General features: G+C 41.0%; 1 long non-coding RNA gene across 1 annotated transcript in view; it reads right to left on the bottom strand.

The window, feature by feature from the left end:
* Nucleotides 1-10295, bottom strand: part of LOC144930668 (uncharacterized) — a 38330-nt gene extending 28035 nt beyond the window's left edge. The window contains exon 1 of the long non-coding RNA XR_013635980.1: nt 10205-10295. This is a non-coding gene — a long non-coding RNA (uncharacterized LOC144930668). The remainder of the gene's footprint in view (nt 1-10204) is intronic.
* Between the last annotated feature and the right edge of the window lie 2867 nt (nt 10296-13162).

Genomic DNA, 13162 nt, shown 5'->3' with positions numbered 1-13162 from the left:
ATGTTTTCTTAAATAAACTTATACTTGATTTCCCTGTAAACAAATCTAAGTGCTGTTTATTAAGCATAGCTGTAATCTGACATGGAAGTGTATGGTTTATTGTTTCTTTGGAAGCAGGGATTCTGAGTGTACTGTGAGTGACAAATGAACCAGAGGCTGGGCATTCCAGGGAGATGCTCGGAGGAGTCAAGTGTTGGGCTGTGCCAGTCACTAACCTGTATAACAGTAGGCCTGTAAGGCCTAGAGGGTAATGCTTGTGTTGCCCATGGGCAATGGAGTTGGGCAACTGACCCACAACAGGCACAAACAAGGCTTCCTCAAACTAAGGCAAGGTGATAGCGAGGTACTCCCAAGAAACACCACACCTCTGTATTCCATTCACTGCCTCAGTAACCTCACTCTTGCACATTCTTTGGGATTTGGTCAGAGTCCTTCAGTAGGTGTACAGGATTTCCCTCCTGCACCTGGCTTCTCCGCTGAATAATGGCTTCTCTCTGTCTCTCCCACCTCCGTTTGAAGCTATCTTCCTTCAGCTCTTTCTCCCAAAAAAATGGGCAATGAGAGTCTGTGATGTTTGAAATTTAAATAGACTCTCAAGTAAATAAAAGAATATACCAGACACAGGTTATCAACAAACTCTTTCTTTACTATTTTTCTACAGTGTACACACACTTAAGAAACCAGCAGATATCCCATTATTTTAAGGTAGACTGCAAATGCTAAATTCTCATTCTCTAAAAGCCACATAGAATACCCAGTTGTAAGAGGAACCAATTTAGAAAAAAATGTGAACCAGTCCAAACTCTAGCCCTTCTCTCTATCTGAATCAAATCTGAACTACTTTTTTCAAAAGTTGGGCTTCATTTCACCTGCCTGACTGTCTTTCCCAACCCTTTGTGATATTACAACTGTATCCCCAACTGATATCTCATTCTTTACAACCATAATTTAGCCGTATAGATATAAACCAATGGAAAACCCATGTGGTCCACTATGAATATTAGCTAAAATACAGAACATCCAAATTAAGATGTTTATTTGCCTGCGGGCAGGACAAGTGACTGCTGGGAAGACCGAAAATGCACTGGGCTGATCTCATGTTAAAACTCTTTGTCCAGAAATGGAAAGAATGTGCTCTCAACAAAACAGAATAGTGTGGCGTCGACTTGCGGTTGTGGATGGATGGACAAGCGCAAGCCGGCCAAAGGTGAAAGATTGGACTGATGACACAGTGTTAGTACCTAACGTGCTAACACGTAAACACATGCTTAATTTGAGTAATCCCATTGACGGTGTTGACTTTATTCAAACTCATAATATTATTTAGGTGCTAGTGGGGGAGATTTTCAGAGACCCAAATGGGAATATAGGACCCAACTATATTTTAATGGGAGTTGGAAGCCTATCTCCCTTTTCTACCTTTAAAAGTCTCCTCTAAATTTACTTATTTTGTAAAGGCTACCCCAATGTTTTTGTATTTGATATTATCAAAAATATGGTGATGAGTGCATTAAAATGCCAAATATAAATGAAAATATAATTATCTGCAATACTAAATCCCTTTAAGATATTATCTGCTATCCAAAATGCACTAAAGAGCACAGTAATTAACGTTTGAAATGCCAGAACTATATTTTAATGTGTTTTTGTTTGTTTAGTTTTATTTTATTTAAATATCAACTTACCATCCTTATATAACAGACGTATCATAATTTCTTCTTATAGATATCATAACAATTTATGTCACGCTAAATGATTCTGTCGTTAAAGTATTTGCTTGTGTGTTTAAGTCCTTCATCTTTCCTTTTTCTCCTGTTTATTTTGCTGTATTTTGCATTGTGTGTTTTGCTTTGCACAGCACATCAGCCCAATAGACTCTTTATGGAATCATAGAAATTAAAGAAGAAGAAAAAAAAAGGACTACCATGTTAGGTAATCTTGTCCAGCCTTCTGCCAATACAAGGATAATTCCGAGAATATATTTCTAAGTGTTTTCTCCTGTTTAGTCTTAAATGATAAATGATTCAAGAGATCCAATGCTTTCCTTGGGAGCCTAGTTCACAGTCAAATAGACCTCTCAATGAAGAAATTTTTCCTGATGTACAGTCTGAATTGTCCTGTGTTCAATTTCATCCCAGATACTCCATTCACAATATAACTTCTACTCAATCTGTCCACACCTCCTTGACATAAAATTGGGATTCTGCGTCTAGCTTCTCCAATCTATTTGTATAGAAGTTTAGATATTGTCAGGGATTGGGCCTTGGGCAATCTGACCTAGAGTTTAGCACCGAGTCCAGCCTAGTAATTAGAGCCAGGAACAAGAACTAGGAGTCTGAGCCAAGGGTCATAACTGGAATCAAGAGCCAGGAGAGAAGTTAGGGATTTGAGCTGGAGTTAGAAGCTGGGCATGGGAGTGAGGCTGGAGCAAACTGGATTGGACGGGAACAGGTCAATGCAGGTATGGCTGGGAACAAAGCAGGTACAGGAGAGAGTGCAGCTGCGATGCAAGCATTGAACAGTCAGCAACCTGCCACTGCTGAGCTTAAATGCAGATCTGTTGTCTCCTTGCAGCAAATCAGGTGGGCCATCCATTTAGGTTATTCTACTGCACCCTAGCTGGGAACAGTAATTGACCTAAGAGCTGAGCTGGCTATCTTGAGGCTCACCTGAGGGAATTCAAGCTCCAAGTTCCTGTCAGTACCCCTCCTTCCCTTTCAGGGTGACTTCTAGAGGCCTCAGCCCAGGATTCTCCAGATGGGCTCAATGAAAGTCCCATATTTACCTTGGTGCATGAGTGTTTTTGGCCTGATTCCACAACTGGTCATCAGGACCACCCAGTGCACCCAGTAATGAAGCTTGCCCTGAGCTTCCTTGGAGTCATGAATCTGTTGCATAAGGTATTCTTCCTGCCCATGGACTGTTACGGGAGGTAGCAGCAGGTTGGATTGGCCCAGAAATGGATTCTTTAGGTAAGGTTTAAGAGGGAGATTTGGAACATAGGATGGGTTTTCTTTGATTCTGGTAATCAAAGCATGAATATCATCTTAATCCGTTCGATAATCATGTATGGGACTAGATATCACTGATCTAACTTAGCCTGTGGTCAGGTGTATTTGAGATTCCTATTTGATAACCAGATCCTGTTCCCAACGCTAAAGTTAAGTGTGCCCTGGCAGCCTCAGTTGGCATGGTGCTTGTGGATTTCTTTCCCAGCCTATAGGTGTTCCATATGTTCTTGTTGCATGTGATGCAGATGGGTGACAAGGTCTGTCATAGCAGGGACTGGAGAGTCTATGTGAAATGCTGGTTGAAAGCAAGGGTGAAAGTCATAATTGGATTAGAAAGGGCTCTGTCAGGGAAGCCGTTAAATTGATGTAGGCAAATTCAGTATATAACATCAGGGAGACCCAATTATCCTGGTAATCATTTAGGAAGCAGTGGAGTTATTGTTCTAAGGTTTGGTTTTCCATTCTATCTGTCCATTAGTCTGTGGGTGGTGTGGTGATGAGGAAAGGAGTTCTATGCCCAGAAGTTTAAAATCTCCTGCCAGAAACAGGAGACAAATTGTAGCCTCAATCCCACACAACGTCAGACAGCTGTCCAAGGAGCCAGAAGATGTGCTCTAGAAAGGGGCAGGCTGTTTGCGGGTTGTGGGGAGGACAAATTTTGCCTTCTTAGTTAAGAGGTTAACTGTGACTACACCACTGTTCAACCATGGGAACAATATAATTCTACAATAGAGTCCAGGGTCATTTTGGAGCAGGGCTGAGATGGGGAAAGAAACAGCTGGAGGAGACAGAGAGACTTCCAGTGGAGTTTCTTGGTCTGGGAACACAACCAATGGGAATTAATGTGTTTCATGATTTCAGGTGCACACCCACCCATCAGAAGTCATTTGAAACTAATCTTGTTCTAGTTTGGGGGTGGGGAACCATTCTTCTTTCATGGGCCGTTGACTCACAGAAAAAAATCAATCACAGGCCACACACAGCCGTCCGAGGAGGGGGAGGGGGTTCCAAGGCTTGGAGCTTCCTGCCCACAGCAGGGCGAACCGGCGCTCATAGCTCCAGGCCCATGGGGGTGCAATGAGGCTTGGGGATTGCAGCTCATGGCACCAAGACTTGCCACGAGCTGGATGAAATTAAGCAACAGGCCAGACCAGGCCTGCAGGCCATAGGTTTCCCACTCCTGTTCTAGTTTGACAAAAGTGACTATCAAGCAGCAAGTTGTGACATAATTTCAGAACTTCAAGCATAGGTTGGTGATCAGGAACATAAATTCATTCCCCATGGTAGAAGATCCCATTCCATAGTCAGAAACCCAAGCCAGGTTGGGCATCTGTAGTGCCTATCGTTTGGAAAATCTGGATGCTGAACGGATCATGAGGCAGCAGGGACTGAATGCTGGATACTATGTTCCTATCCACAGATCCACTGATAAAGTTAGACAGCTTAAAAGATGTCCAAAATGGTTCTTTGCACAATCTGATATATTCACACTCGTGTCTACTTTTCCATTTCTTGTACTTGGGTGGTACATTACAACAAACTTGAATTGAGAAAAATGACCGATGGATCTGGTTCTGGTTTAGGTTACTAGCTATGATTAGAGACCTTGAACTAGGAACCAGGCCCCTTTTAGTACTGCCACTCTTCAAAAGCTGATTTAGTCATTAGCAGCTCCTTGTCCCATATGTCATAGTTTCTCTCCACTGGGGTTAATTTTCATGAATAAAAGGCACATGGGTGGAGTTGGTTATGGGGTCCCATTTCATGAGATAATAGAAGGTCTATGGTGAAGTTTGATGCATTGGCCTCTATAATGAAGGGCTTATTGGAATCTGGATGGACAAGGATGGGAGCAACGGTGAACGCCCTCTTAATTTGGTCAAAGGCAGACTGTCAGGTAACCAGACAAACTAGACCCCCTTCCAAAAAAGTGCTGTCATGGGATAATGATAGCTACTTTTATTGCTTCAGACAAAACAAACATACACAGAAGGGAGAGGAGAGATAGACTAGTAAAGGTGGAGAAAATAAGGCTTTTGGTGATGTTGTTAGGATACAGGGTAGTTGGTTATTCACGGACAGATGTTTTGGTTTGGCAGGTCAGCCATGACAACATTTACTTTGGACCCCACCTTACTTCCTTGGTTAGGGACATTGTTTGATTGGTGAGGTTCAGCGCACATAATTGGTGCAGTCGTAGGGCTGACTCACAAAGACTTTAATGGAGAGGGTATGTGTTACACTGCACCTCATTTTCAATTTGGGATTCTTTCCAGAAAATTCTAGAACTCAGGCTCTACCTGATGTTAGAAGGAAATAATTTGATTTAGCAGTTCAAAGTAACAACACTCTGAAGACACTAATAAAATGTGGAGCTGAAGAATACTTAATAAGTTCCTCTGTTTTTAATTTTATTGCAAATCCTTAACTCCTGGTGACTTTTCCTGAACAAGAAAATGTGCAGTTGTTATGCAAAATTTTGATGAGATAGTAGTGTTCACACTAGAGCAGGGTTTCTCAAACTTCATTCCACCACAACCCCCTTCTGACAACAAAAATTACTCCATGACTCCAAGAGAGGGGTCCGAAGCCTGAGCCCGCCTGACCCCAGCTCCCTGGGCAGGCGGGGGAGAGGGGGACAAAGCCCAAGGGCTTCAGCCCCAGGCAGGGAACCTGTAACCTGAGCCATGCCACACAAGGCTGAAGCCCTCAGCCTTGGGCAGTGGGGCTGGGGTTTCACCTATGGCCCCAGGTAGTGGGGCTTAGGCTTCGGCTTTGACCCCGAGTGGTGGGGCTTGGGCTTCAGCTTTAGGCCCTGGCCCCAGCAAGTCTAATGCCAGCCCTGGTGACCCCATTAAAATGGGGTTGTGACCCCCTTTGGGGTCCCAGCCAACAGTTTGAGAACCGTTTCACTGGAGTTTATTTTAAATTTGGTTTTGTGCTTCCAAAGTGTAGAGATTTCTCACCCTTTATATGTTCCTAGGAGCCCTACTGTCTCATATGAACTTCTCATAAATGACCTTGGGAAATACAACCTAGATTGAGCTATTATAAGGAGGGTGCATAACTGGTTGAAAAAAAACATTCCCAGAGAGTAGTTATCAGTAGTTCACAGTCAAGCTGGAAGAGTATATCGAGTGGGATCCCACAAGGATCAGTTCTGGGGCCAGTTCTGTTCAATATCTTCACCAATGATTTAGATAATGGCATGGAGAGTACACTTATAAAGTTTGCAGATTATACCAAGATGAGACAGGTTTCAAGTACTTTGGAGGATAGTGGCAAAGAGTCCTGTGGCACCTTAAACTAACAGATATATTCGAGCATAAGCTTTCATGGGTGAATACCCACTTCGTTGGATGCATGCATGTATTCACCCACAAAAACTTATGCTCCAATACATCTGTTAGTCTATAAGGTGCCACAGGACTTTTTGCCGCTTTTACAGATCCAGACTAACACGGCTACCCCTCTGATATTTGGAGGATAGGATTATAATTCAAAATGATCTGGATAAACTGGAGAAATGGTCTGAAGTAAATAGGATGAAATTCAATTAGGACACATGCAAAATTTTCCACTTAGGAAGGAACAATCAGTTGCATACATACAAAATGAGATATGACTGCCTACAAAGGACGACTACAGAAAGGGATCTGTGGGTCATAGAGGATCACACGCTAAATATGAGTCAATGATGTAACACTGTTGCAAAAAAAGCAAACATCATTCTGGGATGTATTAACCATAGTGTTGTAAAACAGAAGAAGTAATTCTTTCACTCTACTCTATGCTGATTAGTCCTCAACTGAAGTATTGTGTCCAGTTCTGGGCGCCACATTTCAGAAAAGGTATGGAGAAATTGGAGAAAGTCTAGAGAAGAACAACAAAAATGCTTAAAGGGCTGGAAAACTTGACCTATGAGGGAAGATTAGATTGAAAAAATTGGCTTTGTTTATTCTGGAGAGGAGAAGACTGAGTGGGGACATGATAACAGCTTTCAAGTACATAAAAGGTTGTTACAAGGAAGAGGGAGAAAAATTGATCTGCTTAAATTCTGAGGGTAAGACAACAAGCAATGGGCTTACATTGGAGCAAGGCAATTTAGGTTGGACATTAGGAAAAACTTCTTAACTGTCAGCGTTGTTAAATACTGAAATAAATTGCCCAGAGAGACTGTGGAATCTCCATCATTGAAGATTTTTAAGAGCAGGTTAGACAAATGGTCTAGATAATACTTAGTTCTTCCATGAGTGCTAGGGACTGGACTAGATGACCTATCACAGTCCCTTCTTGTCCTATGATTCTATGATTCATGTTGTCAACAACATCTGCAAGGTCCCAGTACTTTGCCAGTATTGCTGATGCAGATGTTGACAGAGAGTCTATTGTACTCACCCCTTCTATTACAGAACACATTCCCAGAGGTGCATGAGTTCTGCCTGTAGGGTGGGCACTGGATATTGGCTGGCTGGTGCCATTAAGATGGCCATCGGTTGAGAAGCCACCATCCTTTCTTGGTGGTTGCTCAAAAAGCAGTTGTCAATCTTTATGATTAATGGACAAATGCATCCAGACCAGTCAGGGGCTCTATTTGCACCATCTTATCCTTTATTTCATCATTTAGACTGAGCCAGATGGGATAGTTCTGAGCAGCTGCATTCCAATTTGGGGAGGAGGAGGGAAAGGGGGATCAAAGATCACTCTTTTGGCCTGGACAGACACCTTCAACTGATTCAAGAGGGGACTTGATTTCTCAAGTAGCAGAGAGGCCTAGACCAACACTTCCCCAGACAGTAGACTGATGATGAGTCCTGCCCTGGTTTGGTCAAAGGGAAATGATTGTGAATTCACCAGAAGCAGGATGTTGCAGAGGTTTAAATTCCTGTGGACATTTTTATGGTCAACATCAAACTTGTCAGGTACTGGGATCTTCAGCTCTCAATGGACATGAGTCACTGATGGCATGGAATGCTGTGTGCTGTGCCTGCAGAGCATTAGTCTGGTTTTGCAGATTCTGTAAGTATCTGACTATTTCTGCCAAAGAGTTGTTAACTTTAGTGGAGTCCATACATGCAGTGAGCTAGGTCCTCTCTATTGTTTGGGCTACTCAAATTGTCAGGGACGGTTAGGCCTCATCTGGAATACTGTGTCCAATTTTAGTCATCGCTGTATAGAAAGAGTGTAGAGAAATTGGAAAGGATCCAGAGGCGAGCAACAAAGTTGACCAAAGGCATGGAGTAATAATCATATAAGAAAAGGCTGAAGGAACTGTGTATATTTAGTTTGGAAAAGAGGAGATTAAGGGGGCAGATGATAGCAGTCTTCAAATACTTCAAAGGCTGCCATCAAAAAGATGGAGAAGAATTGTTCATTCTTCCCACAGAGGGCAGAACAAGAGGCAATGGGTTCAAACTACAGAATAAAGGATTTAGATTAAATCTCAGGAAAAACTTCCTAACTGTAAGAACAGTAGGACAATGGAACAAACTGCCTTGGGAAGTAATGGAATCTCCTTCACTGGAGGTTTTCAAAAGGAGGATGTATAGCCTAGCCATCTGTCTTGGATGGTTTAGACACAATAAATCAGTGGTTCTCAAATTTTTGTATTTTGACCCCTTTCACACAGCAAGCCTGTAAGTGTGACCCCTCTTATAAATTAAAAACACTTTTTAAAAATATTTAACACTGTTATAAATGCTGGAGGTGAAGCAGGGTTTGAGGTGGAGGCTGACAGCTCACAACCCTCCATGTAATAACCTTGTGACACCCTAAGGGGTCAAGACCCAAAGTTTGAGAACCCCAGCAATAAATCCTGCATTTTGGCAGGGAGTTAGATTAGATGACCCTTGCGGTCCCTTCTACCCTATGGTTCTATGATTCTATGATCAAGCCATTGGCAGTCTGACCTAGTGGTTAGAGCCATGATCAGGACCCAGGAGACAAGCTAAAGGGCAGAATCGGAATTAGAAGCCTGGCAAAGAAGCCGGGCAGGAGCAAACTTGAGTGGACAGAAATAAGGCAAAAGCAGGGCTGAAACAAGGCTGGGAATGAGGCAGGACCAAGGCTGGAGCAGGACTGGGAACAAGGGATGCACAGGAGAGATAGCAGCTGTGGGCATAAGCATTGAGCAGCTGGCAACCATTCACTGCTGAGCTTAAATGCAGATCTCTTGGCTCCTTGGAACAAATCGGGTGCGCCATTGCAGTGGGGGAGGTCAAGGTTGGATATTAGGAAACACTGTTTCACTAGGAGGGTGGGGAAGCACTGGAATGCGTTACCTAGGGAGGTGGTGGAATCTCCATCCTTAGAGGTTTTTAAGGCCTGGCTTGACAAAGCCCTGGCTGGGCTGATTTAGTTGGTGTTGATCCTGCTTTGAGCAGGGGATTGGACTAGATGACCTCCTGAGGTCTCTTCCAACCCTAATATTCTATAATTCTATAATTGAATCAGGTGATTTTGCCACAGCCCGGTTGGGCTTATGAACCAGGCTGAGATGGCTAACCCCATCTCAGGTGAGGGAACTCAAGTCCATAGCTCCTGACTAATGACTAAGAAATCCATTTTTTTAAACAAAGGAGGAAGTGCTGCCTATAGACAATGTATTTGTTTTTTGAAAGTTTGCCAGTGATTAAATGATTTACACCAGTGTACATATCTCTAAGCTATGTGTATGAAAAATGTCATGGCACCTCTGTGAACTATTCTACAATTTTGGACCCTAACATAAATCAAGATAACTTCTTTGTAGTGAAGAAATATTATATTTGTTTACTGTACTCTGACCGTTGGTAATACATGCTCTTTTATTTGCCCAAACTTTGGTAACTAAGGACATAATAATCTGCTCTTTCCATTTTATTTGTCTCATACTAGCAGTTATTTTTTTAAAGTGGCATCTTAACAAACTCAGCAATATAATAAAATTATGATTGTCATCTACTTTTGAAATATCAGCATTTTGGTTTGAGTGAGATGATATGGCTTTTGGGGCTCTTTTATACAACTGAGAGAACGCAACAGAACAAAAATTTTAAATAAACAATGTGAGGGGAAATCTGCCTTCATAGTGTATTGTACTTGTAGACCATGTGTAAAACAAACCATGTTACACCATGATTTATGACTGGTGCATGCAATCTAGGCTGTGCTGCAACACAAGCAAATTCCTGTTTCTTGCTTTTGGCACTTACCCATTATCAGGAGGGATGAGTTGAAATAGGAGCAAAACACAACTCCACCTGGGATTCCATCTTTGGGTGATGTGTGTAATTTCTGGAGACAATTGTCTGGGAAAATCCAGAGTAGAGAAACCTTTTTTGAATCTATTACAGACTTAATGCAGCAAACTAACTTACTATATGTGCTTACTATATACTTTTTTTACAGTTGTAATAAATAATACTATATAAATTATAATATTGGCCACAGTGTTCAAACCTAGATATCTAAAGTTAAGTTGCTAAGCCCATTTTTAGACACTTAATTAAAAGTTTTGGCTTGATTTTCAAAGGTGAGGGCTGCCTAATTCCCATTACTCTTCAGTGGGACTTGTGAGTGCTCAGCACTTCTGAAAATCAGGTTATTTAGGTGACCAAATATGGACTTAGGAACCTAACTTTAGGTACCCAAGTCTGAAAATGTTGACCAGCCTTACAAAAATTAACTAAGTAATGATCTTCTGTGCATCTTCAACTTGTAGACTAACTCAGCAGCCTATCAATATATACATTGGAGATACAACCTAGAAACAACATCTTAAACTAGCCCCAGTGTTTTGCCATAATTTCACATGTGCCCATAGAACTCAGCTTTAGAATTCAATTTAGCCTTCTTTTTATCTTAAATTTCTGAATTATCTGCACTTGTGAACACTTAAATTTTAAATTTTGTTTTCCTAGTAGCTCACACCAAGATACAGCAGTGGTCTAAACATTAATCACTATAGTATGCTGCCAGTAATTCAGTCATGCTTGAAAAAGCCTGGATTAGAGTTGGCCTTTGCAATCTGGATATTTCATTTTTCACTCTTTCACGTGTATGCTCAGTTATCTTCTAAAGAAAAACTTGCCCTGTTTTACAGACACTCGCCTTGTTTGTAGGTTACACGACTGTGTAATAATAATACTTTACATTTTACAACTATTTACACAAAGTACTATATAAATATTGTCTAATTAATACATTATATCCTGGTATTCAAGGGCAGTTTGCAAAGAGGAAGAGGTACGTTCTTTACCTTCTCTGTCTAATTTACATATAAAATCAAAATAAATATTGCTCATTAAATATGAGTGACAAGAACTCTGTGTTTGTAATTTTGTATCAAGGACACATGCACAGAATTCAAATATTTGGTGACATTTCAGGTTTTGCCTATGTACATCAAGCATGATATTTTCAAAATATATCAGTCTTATCTCATGTGAATAAATAAACAAGAGTGGCTAAAGAATTACGATTTAAATGTTTTGCCTGAATTTTAAGAATTTACTGTCTGTAGAGAAGTTCTAATGACTAGGATCAACTTAAATTTTTTGTTGAAGAACATTTGCTAAAAAGCAAGTGTACTCTGGAAAGAATTTATAAATTAAAACACAACTGTTCATCTGGTCATATTCTAATCTTTTCTTCATAATGCAGTTCATTGTACTTGTTTGCAAATTATTGTAACATTCGTTAGAGCCATATTTTAACAGATAAATTATTGGTAAATTCATCCTGGCAAGAGACACTTTTTTTTCTTTTCTTTTTTGGTCTACACAGAAAACGAATGTTCAGACCTTTTCAAAATCTCATTCGAGGGACTGTTCAAAACCACAGAATTGCCAGCTTCATTGTTCATTTGTCTATCATGGACTGAATACTTAAGAGAGTAAACAATGTTCTCCTTTTTTCAGAAACAATGAGGTGGAAAGTGGTTTAGAGTGGTAGCTGAGGTCAAATAGTTTCAGTGCAGTTAGGGGCTGTTGCTGAATGGCTCACATTTATGTTGTGAAATCAGCCACTGTGATATATAATATACGGGGGGGGGCGAGAGAGTGGTTATTTAAATGTGCCAAGTGTTTATGGACTATTCAATAAATAAATATGTTTTTCTACATAAGAACATAATAATGGCCGTACTGGGTCAGACCAAAGGTCCATCTAGCCCAGTATCCTGTCTTCCAACAGTAGCCAACGCCAGGTAGCCCAGAGGGAATGAACAGAACAGGTAATCATCAAGTGATCCATCCCCTGTCACCGTTTCCCAGCTTCTCGCAAACAGAGGCTAGAGAAACCATCCCTGCCCATCCTGGCTAATACCCATTGATGGACCTATCCTCCATGAATTTATCTAATTCTTTTTTGAACCCTGTTATAGCCTTGGCCTTCACAACATCATCTGGCAAGGAGTTCCACAGGTTGACTGTGCGTTGGGTGAAAAAATATTTCCTTTTTGTTTGTTTTAAACCTGCTGCCTATTAATTTCATTTGGTGACCCCTAGTTCTTGTATTATGAGAAGGAGTAAATAACACTTCCTTATTTACTTTCTCCCCACCAGTCATGATTTTATCGACCTCTATCATATCCCCCATTAGTCGTCTCTTTTCCAAGCTGCAAAGTCCCAGTCTTATTAATCTTTCCTCATAGGGAAGCCGTCCCATACTCCAAATTATTTTTGTTGCCCTTTTCTGAACCTTTCCCAAGGTTCTGTGAAAAGTTGATTTACAATGTATTCGAACAAACAACTCTCCCTACTCCAAACCCAATGTACTAAATAAGCCAATTGCCAATTAAGGGACAGATGTAGCAGTACATTCTGGTTGTCTCATTGGTTTGGGCTGCTCTGGAGATAGAAAGCAACTGAAATCCCAGGTTCTCTAGACAGTACACTGCTTAGTACAGCTTCACTGTCTGCTTAGTGCAACGTCAGAGGAACAAATACCAGTGATTCTTGCAATAAAAGTGGAAACTTTCTCTAGACTTCAAATATACTTTTTAGTATCCATGTAAGGTAGCTAGGTTTATTTTCAGAGAGTATTCAAATCCAGTCTGTCACAAAGGAAAATTTTGAATAAGGAAATGTGAACAAGTGTCAGGTAAAGAAATCCCTTTGTCTCCATATATTTGCTTGTCTTCTAGCTCTCTTTTGCTCTAAAAAAAAAAA

Source organism: Lepidochelys kempii, chromosome 1, assembly GCF_965140285.1.
Source record: "Lepidochelys kempii isolate rLepKem1 chromosome 1, rLepKem1.hap1, whole genome shotgun sequence".
Lineage (NCBI taxonomy): Eukaryota > Metazoa > Chordata > Testudines > Cheloniidae > Lepidochelys > Lepidochelys kempii.
This window is presented reverse-complemented; position numbering and strand designations above follow the sequence as displayed.